Below are 20,305 nucleotides of genomic sequence, written 5' to 3' on the forward strand. Positions count from 1 at the left end.
ATCTTCTGAGATGGACGCCCTTTCAAGCAGATTCTTCAGCTCTCCCGGCCGGATACTAGTGGGCACCGAACTCTCCGACCCCTCCGGACTCGGGGACACCCTCCGTGATGATACTTCAGGCTCGTCTGCCCTGTCCGGTGACGCAGCAGTCGGAGGCGTTTCGCTCTCCATCATCTCCGGACGAAGATCCCCCGAAGACGAACTCATCTGAGAAGTCCGCAAATCCGAACTGTAAAGCAAAACTTCGGTTATCCACAGAAGCACAAATGGAGGTATTTTCTTATTAATAAACTCCCCCTTCTCTACTCACGACTCGCTGGAGGGCTGATCCTTTAGAGACAATTGTACGCCCGGGTTCTCCCCGGACACAGGACCCCCCGGTGAAGATTTCTTCCCCCGTTTAGGGGCTTTGGCCTCCGGATCTTTGGAGGTGGTCCTCTTCTCCCCCTGGAAGGAGGGGCTTTTGATCCCCCCCTCTTCAGACGCCCCTTTGGGCGAAATGATAGCTCTTCTATTTTCCCCATCGCTCCCTTCTACGGGCGCGACCTCCAACATTCTGACCAGCACGGGCTCCAGTGCGGTCTCTGGGAGGGGGGTCGGACACCTTATCAGCCTCGATCGCGCTACCCACTCCTGATGAAGAGTAATGGGTCAGGAGGCGAATTCTAGAAAAGCAAATGAACAGAATGTCCGGACTCTAAGCTACTAACCTGAGTATCCGGGTGATTGCAGCTTAAGCCTGCGTCCTCGGTCAATTCCGGACACGCCACCTGCAGTCCGAAGAACAACTTATACATCTCCACGGGCGTTGTACCCATGAAGTGTTGGAGAATTCGTGGTCCCTCCGGATTGAACTCCCATAACCGGAGAGGACGGCGTTTGTAGGGCAGAAGACGCCTGATTAGCATAACCTGCATCACCACAACCAGATTGATCTCCCTCGCCTGGAGGTCTCGAATCCGGCCCTGCAATGAAGGCACGTCTTCGGACGGCCCCCAATTGAGCCCTTGGTTGACCCACGACATCAGTCGGCGTGGAGGTCCCGGGCGGAATGAAGGTGGCGGCTTTTGCTTGCTGCCCTTCGGAGCGGTGATATAAAACCACTCCTTCTGCCACAAGCCGAGCTCCTCTTGGAAGGAGCCCTCGGGCCACGGGGCATCGGCCCTTCTGCTTATGGCCACCCCGCCGCACTCCGCTTGACGCCCCCTGATCATCTTCGGCTCCACATTAAAGGTCTTCAGCCACAGGCCGAAGTGGGGAGTGACGCGGAGGAAGGCTTCGCAGACGATAATGAATGCGGAGATATGGAGGATGGACTCCGGAGCCAAGTCGTGAAAATCCAGCCCGTAGTAGAACATGAGCCCTCTTACGAAGGGGTCCGTCGGGAAGCCTAAACCCCGACGGAGGTGGGATACGAAGACAACGTACTCACCGGGCTTGGGAGCGGGCACGGCCTGCCCTTGGGCAGGCAACCTGTGCGAAATCTCGTAGGACAGGTACTTGGCCTCACGCAGCTTTAACACGTCCTCCTCCGTCACGGAGGAGGGCATCCACCGACCCTGGAGGTCGGAGCCGGACATGGTTGAAAATCCGAAGCGCTCGAATCTGGGGCTCTGGGTTTTGGAGCTGGGAGCAAGGAGGAGATTCGATGCGAGATTGAAGAAAAGAAACGAGCCTTGGTCCTCTTATAAAGGGGAAAAAATACCAAGAGCCGTCTCCGTGACAGTTCGGGATTCGCCTTCGATAGAGGAGGCATGGCGACGGGCACGGTTGGGTTAACCACGCTCGTATTGATGAGAATCCCGGAATAAGGGGAGCACGATCTCTGCTTCGACAAGACATGCCAAGGAAACCGCTTCGCTAAACGTGCTGAGGTGGTATAATAAAAAACGATTCAAATAAAGGCTTGGTAGCGGTGTGATGTCATGCCGCATAAAACGTCAGCAGATTGGACCGGTGTACATTTTATTCTCTCTACGGTGGAATGTGGAATTTATTTTGCAGAGCCGGACACTATCCTGGTGTTCATGATCTTCTCTGGATTATTCAAGGGAGGAACCCGCCTTGCAATGCCGAACATTATGCGTGCCGGACTTATCGTCATTGAAGCCTGGTTCAGGGGCTACTGAGGGAGTCCTGGACTAGGGGGTGTCTGGACAGCCGGACTATCATCGTCCGCCGGACTCCAAGACTACGAAGATACAAGATTGAAGACTCCGTCCCGTGTCCGGATGGGACTTTCCTTGGCGTGGAAGGCAAGATTGGCGATACGGATATGTAGATCTCCTACCATTGTAACCGACTCTGTGTAACCCTAGCCTTCTCCGGTGTCTATATAAACTGGAGGGCTTTAGTCCGTAGGACACAACATACATTACAACAATCATACCATAGGCTAGCTTTAGGGTTTAGCCTCCTTGATCTCGTGGTAGATCCACTCTTGTACTAGCCCTATCATCAATATTAATCAAGCAGGACGTAGGGTTTTACCTCCATCGAGAGGGCCCGAACCTGGGTAAAACATCGTGTCCCTCGTCTCTTGTTACCATCCGCCTAGACGCACAGTTCAGGACCCCCTACCCGAGATCCGCCGGTTTTGACACCGACAGCTGCCCACTGCCGAAGCAGGGAGGAGATGGCCGAACTGGCCGTGAAGTTAAAAGATGCTACCGACCGCAATGAGGTTCTTGAAAAGGAGCGCCTAGCGGAGCGAGAAGACCTGGGGAAGGCCACCGCCGAAGCCAAGGATGCCCGTTCTGCAATGCGGGCTATAAAGGAGGAGCTGCGCCAGGCTGGAGATATTGTGGCTGGCAAGCCCTTTCTGCTGCGCCGAAGGTTTACAGATCCAAAGTATGCTCAGCTTGGCCAGCTGTGGGGTCCAGAGGATCCTTATATGGACTTAGCGGAGAGTGCGGCGGAGAGTGCACTTCCGAAGTCAGAAGGATCACAAGACGGAAGAGCTGTTTTGGTCTCAATTCCATAGTCTGGAGCGTTCACTTCCGCTGACCGATCGGTTGGCCGAGTGGGCTGAGCTTAACAGATTGTCCGGACTTGCCATGACGGATATCGTGACTCATGTCTGGCCGGATAGGCCAAAGCCGAAGAGTTATTTGGCTTATTGCAGCAATTTCTTCGGGCGGTGCCGCATATCAAGGCGATGAAGCGGTTGGCCTGCATAGAGGGTGCGCGGATGGCCCTCGCCCGTGTGAAGACACATTGGACAGAGATGGATGCCACCGCTGTTGCGACCTAGGGTTCGGATGAGAGCCGGTTACCCGCCGAGCACTATTTTGGTGAAGTTCTGCGTGGTGCTCGTGTAATAGAGTCGCAGTGCTCAAAAAATGCCACGTTCAAATGAACGTTTTGGTTTGTAAAATGATGTTTATGATGTAAGCGCTTTGTGGTACTTGTGCGTTCAAGTATTAAAATATCTCCTGTGCAGCCGTTTATGTATACGTGTGTATAACCTGAAAGATGGCAGTCTTCGGCTTCAGCCCCCACGCACAAGGTGCGGGCGTGTTCGCAAAAATAGTGCATTTTCACACTTAATCCGACGTCTCGGCCCTGTGAAGGAGGTGGTAGCGTAGCAAACGAGGCAACCGGACTATAATGCTTTATCACTTTCACTTAGCCATAGGAGTTCGAGGGTGGGGCTACGACATAGCCCCTAGGGGCACCGCGCTCTCCGAATTCGGGGCGCGTATGTGCCTGACCAGGAAACGGTCCATCGTCAAAGCGGAGGAATTCTAAACATTCTGGTAGTCGATCGAGTGGTTGACCAGTCTCTCGCTATGTCATGATAGTCAGTTTTTGGCTTTCTCTACTGAGGTGCTCGCCCAGCCGAACCGGGGCACAATCGCAGTAGTTCTCCTGGTGCCGCGTTAGCTGATGATACGGAACGTAAGGCAGAAAAACACAGGAGCCGGACAAACCCAACATTTGACCAAAGACATGGCTCAGAGCTGATGCATATAAGGCCTAACTCGAGACACCGAACACTCCCTAAGGTGTTCGGTCTTTATAATAACGGGCGGAACAATGCCCTAAGCCCCTAGTGTCCAGGTACAGGTAAGAACTTCTGGCGCGGCCGATGCCAAAACGCCAGTCTCCTCTTTGGTTATGGTGAAGAACCGTGGGATGTGATCAACAAAAGACAGTAAGAAAGGTTTACACAGGGACTTAATCTGAAAAGAATCCTTGCGACGGGTCCCTGCTGCACGTCTGCGTCTGTGTCTCCGTTGTGCCGTATGCTGGACGGGCGTACACGTTGTTCATCTCTAAAAAGATAGGAACTTAGCTTGAGAGGAAATCGTGCAAAAAATGTATTAAAATTGAAATATGAATGATTGAATAAGGCTGAGCTTATATTAGCTCATTATTGCCTGTACGCATAGCCCCTTATAAAGGGGTGTGCGGCTAGGGAGCCCCTAGCTTATTTATGCCGGACTCGTCTAGCCGTGCCCGGGTTCTTGAATGACCCTTTTAATGAGATGATGCCGCGTGGACCGGGCATTTTAAGTGTAAGAGACGCGTAGTGTGGTACTGCGTTAAAGCAGACAAAAGCTTCACGTCCCAATAGAGCTTGATGGCTACTTTTGAATGGGGCGATATGAAATATTAGCTTTTCGCGTCGGAAGTTGTCGGGTGACCCGAACACAACTTCTAGTAGTAAGGAGCCGGTGCACTTGGCGTAAGGGCCTGGCGTCACTCCTTTGAAGGTAGTGCGGGTATGTTGAATTTTAGTAAGGTCTATCCCCAACTTGCGGATTGTGTCCGGATATAGCAGGTTTAAATCGCTGCCTCCGTCCATCAGGACTTGTGTAAATTGTAGTCTGTCGATTATAGGATCCAATATCAGAGCAGTCCATCCTGCGTTCCGAATACTCCTAGAATAGTCCAGGTGGTCGAAAGTGATTGGTTTTGACATCCAATCTCAAGGTTCCGCTGGGGTGGACCGTGCGACACCTACTTTGGCGGGTGCTGCATTATTTTTCCGTATTATCACATGAAGTGAGTTTACTATTTTGACTTCTTGTGGAAAAGTCTTTTGTTTTCCGGTGCTCTGCTGGTGGGGTTCGTCGTCGTCCTTACTTGGCGCGTCGAGCCCCTTGTGTTCGTCGTTGAGTCGGCCGGACTGTTTCAAGACCCAACAATCTTGGTGGGTGTGGTTTGCAGGCCTTCCGGAGGTACTGTGGATTTGACATATCCGATCCAGAATTTTGTTTAAGTTCGATAGCTCGTCATTGTTGTCCTTAAGAGGCAATGATTTGTTGTTCGGCCGAGAGCTTTTGAATCCGTCGTTGATTGCCGTGTTTTTTGGGCTTTTTTCTTTATTTCGGCGCTGATCCTTTCTACGTCGTGATTTTCCGCTTCCATCTCTGATCTCGGATGTACTCGGGTCGCTGGTGCTGCATCTTGCTAGCCAGCTGTCTTCCCCCGCGCAAAAGCGGGTCATGAAGCTTGTTAGCGCGGCCATTGTTCTCGGCTTTTCTTGGCCGAGGTGTCTGGCAAGCCATTCGTCTCAGACGTTATGTTTGAAAGCTGCTAAGGCTTCGGCGTCCGGACAGTCGACTATTTGGTTCTTTTTGGTAAGGAACATGTTCCAGAATTTGCGCGCTGACTCTCCGGGCTGTTGAGTTATGTGACTTAAATCGTCTGCATCCGGAGGGCGGACATAAGTCCCTTGGAAATTTGCTCTAAACGCGTCCTCGAGCTCTTCCCGACTTCCAATAGTATTTTCTGGGAGGCTTTTGAGCCAATGCCGAGCTGGCCCTTTGAGCTTGAGGGGTAGATATTTTATGGCATGGAGATCATCTCCTCTGGCCATGTGTATGTGGAGGATGTAATCCTCAATCCAGACTCCAGGGTCTGTTGTTCCATCGTATGCCTCTATGTTTACGGGTTTGAACCCCGCTGGAAATTCATGATCCAGCACCTCATCGGTGAAACATAGTGGGTGTGCGGCACCCCTGTATTTGGGTGTGCCGTTGTCTTCGAACGCTCGGCGTGTTGTGTTGCTTCCTGGGGCCCTCTTTTTTGGTCCATAAATGGACATGACCGAGTCATCTGAGTTATGAGGATCATGTGTCGTCTTGTGTGCGGCGCCACTCATTGCTTTTGGCCTGTCATCTCGTCGTCTATCCGGCCAGGCAGCCTTTTTACTTTTTGACTGTGGGGGCTCTATGGCCTCCTCGTCGAATTCTGGCAGCAGCTTGCGCTTCGGGTAGCTCTTTGTTTGGTGGCCGTTGCCATATTTGTCCGCGGTCTTGAGTACTTTGCTCCACCTCATTCTAAGTATGTCTTCCGCTGTTTTGAGCTTCTGTTTTTCCTTTTCAGGCTTCTTGCAGTGGCGACGAGTCTTTTGTGAAGGTTCTTGTGCTCCGATGGAGTGTTCGGCGTGAGATCGTCTGGACTGTTGTTTTCGCCGGGCATGGATTGGTTATCCGATTCGTCCTGTTCGGATGGTTGCTTGGTTGCATATTCATCGTCCACTGGTTTGCCCTGCTCTATTGCTGGGTCATTAGGAGCGCTGTTGAGGCGGGACTTTGGGCGGCGCCTGCGTCGCCGTTTTGGTTGCTTGTCGACGGAATTATCCCTTGCCGCGTCCCGTTGTTCCTCGTTGTCGCTTCCTTTTGGGGTATCCACCATATATACGTCATGGGTTGGGGTGGCCTTCCAGTGCTCGGTGAGCGCTGGTTCTTGGTAGTCTCCGGCATCGTCGTCCATATCGTCGATGTCTTTGAAGTCGAAGTCTAGCATGTCGGTTAGATCGTCGACAGTGGCTACGAAGTGGGTGGTGGGTGGGCTTTGAGTTTCTTCGTCGTCCGCATCCCAACCATCCTGACCGCAGTCCGGCCAGGGTTCTCCTGATAACGAGAGATGCTTTAGCGAATTTAGTATATCGCCGAAGGGTGAGTGCTGAAAGATGTCCACGACGGTGAACTCCATGATCGGCGCCCAATCGGATTCGATTGGTAGGGGCACAGGAGGTTCGGAGTCCGGCAAGGAGTCCGGCGCCTCGGAGTCACGAGATTTATAAGGGACAAGGTCGGTATTCGGCTCCATCGCCGTAGAAGTTGCAGCTACCGAGGCGGTGTCCAGCCACCTATCCTCGGTCTGCGCGGTCTGCTCCGAACTATGGGTCAGAGCGGACTCGTGTGCGGCCTCCAGGGCACTATCCGGCGGCAGGGCTAAATCATGTCCATCGTGACAACGCGGCACGCTCGGCTGTGGCTCGAATCCATCGAAGATCAAGTCTCCGCGGATGTCGGCCGTGAAGTTTAGGCTTCCAAACTTGATCTGATGACCAGGGGTGTAGCTTTCGATCTGCTCCAGATGGCCAAGCGAATCGGCCCACAGTGCAAAGCCGCCGAACACGAAGGACTGACCGGGGAGGAAAGTCTCACCCTGGACGGCATCGTTATCGATTGAAGAAGCCATCAAGCCTATTGGTGACGACATAGAGGAACTCTCAATGAAAGCAACAATGTCGGTGTCAAAACCGGCGTATCTCGGGTAGGGGGTCCCGAACTTTGCGTCTAGGCGGATGGTAACAGGAGACAAGGGACACGATGTTTTTACCCAGGTTCGGGCCCTCTCGATGGAGGTAAAACCCTACTCCTGCTTGATTGATATTGATGATATGGGTAGTACAAGAGTGGATCTACCATGAGATCAAGGAGGCTAAACCCTAGAAGCTAGCCTATGGTATGATTGTTGTAATGGTTGTGTTATCCTACGGACTAAAACCCTCCGGTTTATATAGACACCGGAGAGGGCTAGGGTTACACAGAGTCGGTTACAATGGTAGGAGATCTACATATCCGTATCGCCAAGCTTGCCTTCCACGCCAAGGAAAGTCCCATCCGGACACGGGATGAAGTCTTCAATCTTGTATCTTCATAGTCTTGGAGTCCGACTGACGATGATAGTCCGGCTGTCCGGACACCCCCTAGTCCAGGACTCCCTCAGCGTCCGAAGACTGGCCTTCGGAATGGTTTTATATGGAAGACGCTCCACTGCTGGACCCAGTTCGGATCGGCCTCCCGGAGTTCAGCAACGCTCCTCTGAAGAAACGCCTGAGTTGGCGCCCGCGGAGCCCTCAACGGGAAGATGATAGGAGCGTCCAATATCTGATGGGCCAGATAAGGGTGCTGGCCCATTCCGGATTAACCATGATTGGAGTCATGGCCACGTGCATTATGCGAGGGGTGTAGCCACTCCAATATAGGGGCCACCCCATGTGGGATTTCAACGGGGAGAATGACGCCACCCGTCATGGCCGCAAGGGGCCGGGATCGGCCGCCGATCTGGTGAAGATCCTGTCCGGCTAGTACAAGGGGGAGAAGGAGGGCTTCCTCCACACGAGTCCATTAAATGGATTCTCCATGAATAACCCTCGGAGCTAGGTAAGCGGACGTTTGTCTATCCGATCCGTGCTTTCAAAGTTAGGTGTCTTACTTTATGATTTCGACGCAGGAACTGCGCCGGGATGTGGAGGGCATACACAGTCCGACTCCACAACCTGAGGATCCGGGAAGATCCCTTGATCCGGCCTCCGGAGAGGATCCGGACATAGAGGTGGAGCTGATTGACGGGGTGTTCCACCAACTCAGCATGGACAATGCCCTAGTCGCCATTATGGCTGACTACCCCGGTTTATCTCCGACTTCCCAGGTAACTATGACTGAAGCCCTGACACCATTACTTCATCCGTGCTTATTTCTGACCACCGTATATCAACGGTGTCTCGCAGGGGGTGCCTTCAAGGCGGGAAGCCGAACCCGCGGCAGCTGACCGACAAGGATCAATTCGGCCCAGCAGGCGGAAGAGGGGTGCGGTGCGGATCGAAACGTCGCCGCAACGGTATAGCATGCCACCTTTTTAAAGGGAAAGATTCCTGGGAGATGTATTAATGCTCATGAATTTTCCAGGAGAAAGAGCGCTCGCCGGACTGTGCCCGGAGAGGTTGCCAACCAAGCCTCCGCCAGCCAGGCTCCAACGCCTGGTCCGGAGGGGGAGGCGAGCGCAAGGCGCGAGCCGGATGCTCCTCCAACGGAGGATGCCGACAGGCTGTCCGCCACCAGGTCTGAGGTGGAGAGCGCCATTAATCACAGGCGCCACCGGACAGTTCTTCGTGATGCGTGTTTCTCCCCGAAGGCGTTGAATGCCTTTAATGCGGAAGATGCGCACCTCCGTGCCGCTCAAGATGGTTTAACCAGAGCCACGGAGCAGTATGTGAAAGACATACGGGTGAGGAATTTTAATAGTTATATATGCCAGTAGCCCCCGAGACTTAAAGTAGTTAGAATAACTGATTTAAGGATCATTTGATATGCAGGATCTTATGGAGAAGAATACCCAACTGTCCCAGGAGCTTCAAGAGTGCAAGGCCCAACTTGAGGCCGCACTAGCCGCCACAGGAGGAGCCACAGAGACCCCTTCTGGTAACACATATTTCAAAAGATAAGCGGTTTATGAAGTGCGGCGTGCGTATAAGTCTGACAATGATATTGCAGATGTTGCCGGACTTGATCCGGACAAGCAACGGCTACTGCACCAGCTGAAGGCCGGTGAGAGGGTGCTTATGAAGGTGCAGCAGGAGAGGAACAAACTCCAAGATGCCCACACCCAGCCGGGCGAAGAGCTAAAAGGTGCTCGGGCCCAGCTGTCTGGCTCCGTGAAGGAGAATCAGCGGCTTCGTCGCAGCATTTACAGTAAGTGCTTGAGCAAACTCTTTTGAAAAGAATAGTTCAGCGAGGGAGTCGATTGACAGAAATATGTCTGTAGGTGTGCTCACGGGTCGTCCTGCGGAGGAAATGCCCGGTTCAACGGGTGATGTGCTTCCCGAGCTGCTGCAACTGCATGAACGTGTTCGGCAGGCGATGAGCAGCGTCGTCCAGGCCTTATGGCTGTCCGTCTACCTGCCCGAGGGTCTTGGAGGGCTTGCGGAGAAGCTTCAGGGAGCACGGCGGCGCTTCCCTCTATAGAAGATATCGGCCTGCCATCAAGGCGCCCGGGAGGCCTGGGCCATGGTGAAGACGCGGTACACGAAGGCTGATCCGAACCACATGGCCGAGGTCGGACCTGTGGGGCCTGATGGGAAGGAGATTCCTGTGAGCCTAATGTACGGCCAAGTAGTGTTGGCCACGAAACATTCCCAACGGGACTGTAAACTAGACAGCCTGTTAGATGGGATTGAGGAGTACAATCAGTCAATTTGACGATGTAATTTAAAATGACATGTAAAATGCCTTCTAGCCGGATTGTAGATCGTTTGTCTTTGTAGACCTTTTCGCTTCAACCTCGGGACCCAATAGTCCGGAGTGTGTCCGAATGCCCTCACGGTTATAAAAACCGTGGCATGCATGGAGACCAGGCATAGGGGTCATTAGTGCTTTATCAGACAAGTGCCCAACTAGTTGTGTTATATTACATGGTTAGTAAGAAACATCCTCCAGGGAGAATAGTTCCGTTAGCGGTTCCTTTCCCTGGGAGGCATGCCCTAAAGTGCATGTCCGGACTGCGAAAAGAGCAGAAAAGCATCTGGGGGCAGATAAATAAGTAAGAAATCATCTTTCAAGTCACCAACCGAATATTCCCTTAAGAATGCTAGCTTTCGGCTTCACCCAGTCTGAGGTACACATCCGGCTGACCCGGCAGTAGCAATTGCTGAGGTGCTCCCTTTACCTCCTAGCCGAACAATCGGGAACGTAGGGGTAAGCACAGGAGCCAGGCAACCCAGCTTGGCCAAAACTTAAGTCATATCGATGCATATGATGGTGAGTAAAAGGTACATGTGGAAGTGTGACGCATGTGTTGGGCATGGAGCCCATATAAATAAGCTTCTGTAACGAAGCCCCCAGGTATAATGAGTGCAAGGAGCACGTCAAGTGTGTGCGAACAATGCGCAGGTCAGCCCACAAAGGCTTTACAAAAAGAAGGGAGGAAGGTAGAGAAAAAAAGAAAACAAAAGACAGCAAACATTTTAAAATGTGGACGGAGGAAGGAGACAAACTCTGAGTCCGGCGCTAGGCGTAGAATCTTCGGAGGCGGGCTGCGTTCCATGGGTTCGGCTCGAGTCGATTGTTCGATGCGTTTCATAGACGGTATGCTCCGCCGGTCAGGACTTGATCAATGATGAAGGGACCTTCCCACTTGGGCTTGAGTTTGTCCTTTTTCTTGTCCGGCAGGCGTAGAACTAGTTCGCCAACATTGTAAGTTTTGGCCCATACTTCTCTACTTTGGTATCTTCGAGCCTGCTGCTGATAGAATGTGGAACGAGCCTTTGCCACATCGCGCTCCTCCTCCAATGCGTCCAAACTGTCCTGCTGATCCAACTTGGCTTCTCTTTCTTCGTACATGCGCACTCGAGGTGAGTCATGAATTATATCGCAGGGCAAAACTGCCTCTGCGCCGTCCACCATAAAGAATGGTGTGAATCCGGTAGTACGATTTGGCGTGGTCCGCAGCCCCCAGAGTACGGAGTCGAGCTCCTCCACCGAGTGTGTGTTAGATTTCGTGAGGGACCGCACTAACCTGGGTTTAATGCCGCTCATGATTAGACCATTTGCTCATTCGACTTGACCGTTAGTTTGAGGGTGATAGACTGAAGCGTAGTCGAGCTTGATGCCCATGTTTTTGCACCAGAGTTTAACCTCGTCGGCCGTGAAGTTCGTGCCATTATCAGTGATGATGCTATGGGGGACACCATAACAGTGTACTACCCCAGATATGAAGTCTATCACAGGTCCGGATTCGGCCGTTTTAACCGGCTTGGCCTCTATCCATTTGGTGAATTTATCCACCATGACCAATAGGTTTTTTTGCTTGTGGGTTCCCCCTTTAAGGGTTCCAACCATGTCAAGCCCCCAGACCGCGAACGGCCAGGTGATGGGTATAGTTTTGAGGGTGGTGGGTGGCATGTGGCTTTGATTAGCAAAGAGCTGCCAACCGACGCATCGTTGGACTAAGTCCTGAGCATCTGCCCGGGCAGTCGGCCAATAAAATCCTCTACGGAACGCCTTGCCCACAAGGGCCCGGGCTGCAGCGTGGTGCCCGCCGAGTCCGGCATGAATTTCAGCCAGGAGATTTCGCCCTTCCTCTTCGGATGTGCACCTTTGAAGGACTCCGGTTGTGCTTTTCTTATAAAGTTCTCCCTCATGGACCTTGTAGGCTTTAGATCGCCGAACTATGCAGCGGGCCTCATTTTGGTCTTCGGGAAGTTCCTGCCTAATTAAGTACGCTAGGAATGGTTCTGTCCACGGGGCAATTACTGCCATTATTTCGTGGGCTGAAGGTGTTATTTCATTGGCTGAGCCACCGATTGTGTCAGAATGTTCCGTGTTGGGTGGTGCGGTTGGTTCCGGGTTGTTATTTCCGGACTCCTCTTCCCATGATATGGATGGCTTAAAGAGCCGCTCCAGGAAGATGTTTGGAGGGACGGCGTCGGGTTTTGCGCCGATGCGTGCCAACACATCGGCTGCCTGGTTATTATCCCGGGCTACATGGTGGAATTCGAGTCCTTCGAACCGAGCTGACATTTTTAAGACGGCGTTACGATAGGCTACCATTTTCGGATCCTTGGCGTCAAAGTCTCCATTTACTTGGGGTATTGCGAGGTTTGAATCCCCGCGCACCTCTAGGCGTTGAATACCCATGGAGATTGCCATCCAGAGACCATGTAGAAGGGCCTCATATTCGGATGCATTGTTGGAGTCCGTGTACATTATCTGAAGTACGTATTGGACTGTGTCTCCGGTTGGGGACGTCAATACGACGCCAGCCCCCAAGCCGGCCAACATTTTGGAGCCGTCGAAATGCATGATCCAAATGGAGTGTGCGCCGTACTCTTTAGGGAGTTCGGCTTCGGTCCATTCGGCGATGAAGTCAGCAAAACTTGCGACTTTATAGCTCGCCATGGTTTGTAGGTTATGTCGAATGGTAAGAGCTCAATGTCCCATTTTGCAATTCTGCCCGTTGCGTCGCGGTTGTTTATAATGTCGTTGAGAGGTACTTCGGAGGCCACTATTATCGAACACTCTTGAAAGTAGTGTCGCAGCTTCCGGGATGCCATAAATACCGCGTACGCTATCTTTTGATAATGTGGATACCGGGACTTACATGGAGTTAAGACAGTGGATACGTAGTACACTGGTTTTTGAAGAGGGAATTTGTGTCCTTCTGTTTCTCGTTCGACGACGAGTACCGCGCTGACAACTTGATGTGTTGTCGCGATATATAATAACATTGGTTCGCCCAGGTTGGGCGTGGCCAGGACCGGATTTGTTGCCAATATGGCCTTTATTTCTTCGAGTCCAGCCGTGGCAGCATCTGTCCATTCGAAGTGTTCGGTGCGTCGGAGGAGGCGATAGAGGGGCAATGCCTTTTCTCCCAAACGGGAGATGAAGCGGCTTAGAGCCGCCACGCATCCAGTTAGTTTTTGTATTTGTTTGAGGTCTTTTGGGATATCCAATTGTGACAGAGCTCGAATCTTGGCTGGGTTTGCTTCAATTCCTCTACCGGATACAATGAAGCCCAAGAGCTTTCCGGCTGGTACGCCGAAAACACATTTTTCCGGGTTGAGCTTAATGTCATATGCTCGGAGGTTGTCGAATGTGAGCCTCAAGTCGTCTACCAGAGTTTCGACGTGTTTGGTCTTAACGACCACATCGTCTCCGTATGCCTCCACTGTTTTGCCGATCTGGGTAGCCAGACATGTCTGAATCATGCGCTGATATGTTGCATCGGTGTTTTTGAGTCCGAAGGGCATTGTGTTGAAGCAGAATGGTCCGTATGGAGTAATGAATGCCGTTGCGGCCTGGTCTGTTTCCGCCATCTTGATTTGATGGTATCCGGAGTATGCATCGAGGAAGCACAACGAATCGTGCCCTGCAGTAGCATCGATGATTTGGTCGATGCGAGGAAGGGGGAAAGGATCCTTTGGACAGGCCTTGTTAAGGTCTTTAAAATCGACACAAAAGCGCCAGGATTTGTCCTTTTTTGGTACCATTACCAGGTTCGCTAGCTAGTCCGGATGTTTTATATCTCTGATGAATCTGGCTTCTAATAGTTTGGCTAGGTCCTCTCCCATTGCCCATCTTTTTGGTTCGGAAAATCGCCGAAGAGCCTGTTTGACTGGCTCTAATCCTTTTAGGATGTTTAGGTTGTGTTCTGCCAACCTGAGTGGGATTCCTGGCATATCTGAAGGGTGCCAGGCAAAAATGTCCCAATTTTCCTGAAGGAATTCTCGTAGTGCGGCGTCTACATCAGGGTTTAATTGTGCCCCAATGGAGGTCGTCTTTGTGGGTTCCATTGGATGGACCTGGAATTTGACTATTTCGTCCGCTGGTTTAAAAGAGGTGGACTTGGGTCTCTTATCGAGTATCACATCGTCCCTGTTTACCGTGGAGCGCAGCGCAGTGAGTTCCTCTGCCGCTAGGGCTTCGGATAGTGCCTCTAGGGCTAGTGCGGCTGTCTTGTTTTCGGCGCAGAGTGCTATGTCCGGATCACTGACAAGAGTGATGATTCCATTGGGCCCGGGCATTTTAAGCTTCATGTACCCATAATGGGGTATGGCTTGGAAAATTGTGAATGCCGCTCGCCCTAATAAAGCGTGATATCCGCTGCTGAACGGGGCCACTTGGAACGTGACCTCCTCGGACCTGTAATTGTCCGGCGAGCCGAACACCACATCAAGTGTAATTTTTCCTATGCAGCGTGCTTCCCGCCTAGGGATTATTCCTCTAAAGGTTGTGCTGCTTCGCTCAATGTGGCTCCAGTCTATTTCCATTTTTTGGAGGGTTTCCTCGTAGATGAGGTTTAATCCGTTGCCGCCATCCATGAGTACCTTGGTAAGACGAAAGCCGTCCACTATTGGACTGAGGACCAATGCGGCTGGTGCTCGGGCTGTTCGGAATTTAGGTTCGTCGCCGGCATTGAAGGTGATAGCCGTGTCGCTCCATGGATTTGTTGTTGCTACTTGGTAGACTTCGGCGAGGCTGCAGATTGTTCGTTTCCGCATATTATTTGATGCGAAAGTCTCGAAGACTATTAATACCGTACTGGTACTGTTGGGCTGGTTCTCCGGGGCTAGAAGCTCTTCGCCACTTTTGGCTACCTGGCGTAGTATCCAACATGCTCGAAGGCTATGTGTTGGAGTGGCGCCTTCTATACTATGGATTTTACAGGGTCCACTGAGCCATCCCTCTAGTACGGTTCCGTGCCCTTTAGGGGGTTTTTGCTTTTTGATCTTTGTACCAGGTGCCTGAGCATGATGCACCCTTTTATTTCGGACTAGGGTTGTGTTCGGAGCCGGATTGTCCCAAAACTTGGCTTCGGTTTTCCAGGCACTCTCCATTGCACAGTACTTTCGTACTATGGATGCCAGGTCGGTGAAGCGTGTAATTTCGCGACGACTTATGGCGTTCAAGATTCCCTTGTCCGTGCAATTGTTGCAGAAAATTGAGATTGCGCTTTCCTCGCGGCAGTCCTTTATCCTATCCATAACCAGGAGGAATCTGGCCCAGTAATGATGTACTGTTTCGGCGGGCTCTTGCCGGATTTGAGATAGATCGCTTATGTTTGGGTGGGCGGGTGGAATTAAGTCTGGAACCCTGCCCAACTTGGGGCTCAAGGGCCGAAAAGTTTCCGAATTTGGAAGCTTGGATTGCTGGATGTTGTCCAACGAATCTGGTCTGTTGCCTGACTTTAGGTTCAGTACTTGATTGACGTCCGTCCCTCCGCGGGAATCCGGCATGGAGGGATCAGGAGTCCGGACATAACTGGTCTTTAACATAGAAGAAGAGTTGCCGAGTTGTTCCTCTACCACCGCAACGTGGTGGGTAACCTGGGGAGAGTTAATCTCTCTCAGATCGGTTTTAAGCCCAATCTGATCGTAGTCTGTAGCGACTCCCAGGGTGGCGATGCGATCCAAGAGCTCATTTACGAAAGAGAGCTCCATTGGATCCAGCTGCTCGGTGAATTCCGAGTTGACGTGAAGATCCCTTTTGATGACCCGAGAGGTCATCGTCGAAGAGGCGGCCGAACAGGCGGTCATAAGGAAACCACCTAGCCGGATAGTTTGGCCGGCGGCCAAAGCTCCTTTGGCAATGGTACCGTCTTTAAAGACGGGAAGAGACATCCTTCCTGATTGTGACGGCACAAAGGAACTCTCAATGAAAGCACCATTGTCGGTGTCAAAACCGGCGGATCTCGGGTAGGGGGTCCCGAACTGTGCGTCTAGGCGGATGGTAACAGGAGACAAGGGACACAATGTTTTTACCCAGGTTCGGGCCCTCTCGATGGAGGTAAAACCCTACTTCTGCTTGATTGATATTGATGATATGGTAGTACAAGAGTGGACCTACCACGAGATCAAGGAGGCTAAACCCTAGAAGCTAGCCTATGGTATGATTGTTGTTCTGTCCTATGGACTAAAACCCTCCGGTTTATATAGACACCGGAGAGGGCTAGGGTTACACAGAGTCGGTTACAATGGTAGGAGATCTACATATCTGTATCGCCAAGCTTGCCTTCCACGCCAAGGAAAGTCCCATCCGGACACGGGACGAAGTCTTCAATCTTGTATCTTCATAGTCTTGGAGTCCGGCCGATGATGATAGTTCGGCTATCCGGACACCCCCTAGTCCGGGACTCCCTCAGTACTCCTCTTCCCTTATTCGTGCAAATCTTACGTCTCCGCTCACACCATATTCATCCCACGAAAGAAACTAGTTGAGCGCTTCTTACTGCATCTTCTTCGTGATACTAAATGCACAAGGTTTCCTCCCTTTTGCTATTTCACCTTTGCTGGAGGTCAGTAGCCCGCCTGGATTTCAATTCAGGGTCCAGTACAAGAAATATGTCAACTAGTGACCTTCTGTCAATGACCCTGGAAGAATTGGTCATAGATCTATGACCATTTGAGACCAATTGGTCAAAAGCTGTTCGGGGGGCTTCAAACCCAAAACGATTGTGACCATTTTGGTCAGAAAGGTCGTAATTTCCTTACACGAAATGGTCATAAAGCAAATAGCGCTAGTCTGCTGCCTTATTTCTAGTTGTTAATGACCAATATAGATGGTCATGGCCTTGTAAATTGTGGTGGGTTGTGATGACTAGGCGCCATCTCATCAGCTTTGCCTACGTGTCATGTCCATGTGTCAATTTTTGCCCTAGGTTGTGAAGCAACCTATATTTCTGTTATTCCAAAAATTCCCAAACAATTCTCATAAATTTTTTGGATCATATCTTCATCAAATATGTCAAAAACCTTTCTTGCCTAGTTCAAAAATAACTCAACAATATTCATTTTCCTATTCTGTTTAGAGCAGCACTTTGTGAAAGAAGTGTTATTTATATATTCTTGATTTCCCGAAAAATTTGTGAAGACATTCTTCTTAGTATATGATCATCCTCAGCCAAAACTCATGCCCATTGGCCATGTGCATTTCCCGTACCGCTAATCAAACACTTGGCTGCTAATTCATCTTTGAGCATAGTTCGGTCTCCTCATGAGAATATTATGTTGTAATTTTCTTCCTAGCACCTACTTGGGGAGTGCCCAACCCACTAGAAATGCCTAGGCCGCCCAGAACGCATGGCAACGCCACGGTCACGCGGTGACCACGCAGCGGGCATGCGAGCTTACGTGCTCTAGAGTTGGGGCCCTCGGCCACCGTCTAAACCTCGATGTCTCACCACCAAACCATGTATTTCTGATTAAATAGATACTTATGTACCCAGAAATATTTTTTGGAAAAAATAAAGAGCAAACTATGAGGCAGCTGCAGTTCAAATTTGACCCGCTTCCTGCTGAATCGGCAGGAATTTGTCTTTTTCACCAGAGGTGGATCAAAACTTTCGACACGCAACCATTTTGTAAATTGTGCATTAAATATGGCCTAGTATTTTATAAAATTGATTAGGTCCAATTGTGCAACAAATATATGGTAGGTCCTTCACAAAAAAACTCATTTCGAGCACTCGGAAAATGGAAAATGTATTTTCCGTGAAAAGAAAATGAAAACTCCCTTAGGAAACATTGTTCGGAATTCCAAGATGCACCCTTGTGCACCATATGAGATCATTTGAACAAACTATGCCATGAATGTGGCCATAAGATTGATCATTTGGCTTGAAAGCCGTGAATATGCATAATAGCTCATTTCTGAGAACACTTTTTTTAAAATAATTGCCGTATTACAAGTTTATTATTTTTCCTGCAAACTTGGCCACACATAATGACACAATGCGAAGGGTTTCCAATTTTTTGATTTTTTTGATTTTTTATGCCCGTTTCAAAATGCGGTCAAAACGGCGGGAACGACCGTTCCTAGCTAGTGGTTGAATCATGGAATTTTTTTGGTGTTTCTCTGATTAAATAGATACTTATGTACCTAAAAATGATTTTTGGAAAAAATAAAGAGCAAACTATGAGGTAGCTGCAGTTCAAATTTGACCTGCTTCCTGCTGAATCGACGGGAATTTGTCTTTTTCACCAGAGGTGGACCAAAACTTTTGACACCCAACCATTTTGTCAATTGTGCATTAAATATGGCCTAGTATTTTATAAAATTGATTCGGTCCAATTTTGCAACAAATATATGGTAGATCCTTCACAAAAAAAACTCATTTCGGGCACTCGAAAAATGGAAAATCTATTTTCCGTGAAAAGAAAATGAAAACTCCCTTAGGCAACATTGTTTGGAATTCCAAGATGCACCCTTGTGCACCATATGAGATCATTTGAACAAACTATGCCATGAATGTGGCCATAAGATTGGTCATTTGGCTTGAAAGCCATGAATCTTCATGCATGATAGCTCCTTTCTGAGAACACTTTTTAAAAATAATTGTCGTATTACAAGTTTATTATTTTTGCTGGGAACTTGGCCACATATAATGACATAATGCGAAGTTTTTCCAAATTTTTTTTCAATTTTTTATGCCCGTTTCAAAATGCGGTCAAAACGACGCGAATGACCGTTCCTAGCTAGTGGTTGAATCTTGGATTTTTTTGGTGTTTCTTTGATTAAATAGATACTTATGTACCTAGAAATGATTTTTGGAAAAAATATAGAGCAAACTATAAGGCAGCTACATTTCAAATTTGACCCGCCTCCTACTGAATCGGCGGGAATTTGTCTTTTTCACCAGAGGTGGATCAAAACTTTTTACACCCAACCATTTGGTCAATTGTGCATTAAATATGGCCTAGTATTTTAGAAAAATGATTTGGTGCAATTTTGCAATAATTATTTGGTAGGTTCTTCACAAAAAAACATCATTTGGGGCACTCGAAAAATGGAAAATGGCTCTTTTGTGCAATGAAAGTGAAAACTCCCCAAATCAACATTGTTTGGAATTCCAAGATGCACCCTTGTGCACAATATGAGATCATTTGAACAAACTATGCCATGAATATGGCCATAAGATTGATCATTTGGCTTGAATGCCATGAATCTTCACGCATGATAGCTCATTTCTGAGAACACTTTTTTAAAATAATTTCCATATTACAAGTTTATTATTTTTCCTGGAAACTTGGTCATATATAATGACACAATGTGAAGGTTTTCCATTTTTTTTGAATTTTTTATGCCCGTTTCAAAATGAGGTCAAAACGGCGGGAATGACCGTTCCTATCTAGTGGTTAAATCTTGGAATTTATTTGGTGTTTTTCTGATTATAGATACTTATGTACCTAGAAATGATTTTTTGAAAAAATAAAGAGCAAACTATGAGGTAGCTGCAGTTCAAATTTGGCCCGCTTCTAGTTGAATCGGCGGAAATTTGTCTTTTTCACCAGAGGTGGATCAAAACTTTTTACACCCAACCATTTGGTCAATTATGCATTAAATATGGCCTAGTATTTTAGAAAAATGATTTGGTGCAATTTTGCAATAATTATTTGGTAGGTTCTTCACAGAAAAAACTCATTTCGGGCACTCGAAAAATAAAAAATGAATTTTTCGTGCAAAGAAAATGAAAACTCTCTTAGACAATATTGTTTGGAATTCCAAGATGCACCTCATGCAAATATTTGATAACTTCTTCACAAAAAAATTCATTTTGGACACTCAAAACATAAAAAATAAAATGCTGACATGATTTTACACTTTATTTTTATTTGACCACGACCAATTTTGAATGGTCATAACGTCCAATACTAAATGGTCATAACGTTATACACGTGTACTGCGTTCTGATTGGGCCATAGCCATCTCACGCGGATCATGCATCAAGCACCGTTGGATGCTCGTGGATCCAACGGTAGCCCTCCCCCCCCCCCACCCTCTCACCC

Source organism: Triticum dicoccoides, chromosome 1B, assembly GCF_002162155.2.
Source record: "Triticum dicoccoides isolate Atlit2015 ecotype Zavitan chromosome 1B, WEW_v2.0, whole genome shotgun sequence".
In the NCBI taxonomy this organism is placed as follows: Eukaryota; Viridiplantae; Streptophyta; class Magnoliopsida; order Poales; family Poaceae; genus Triticum; species Triticum dicoccoides.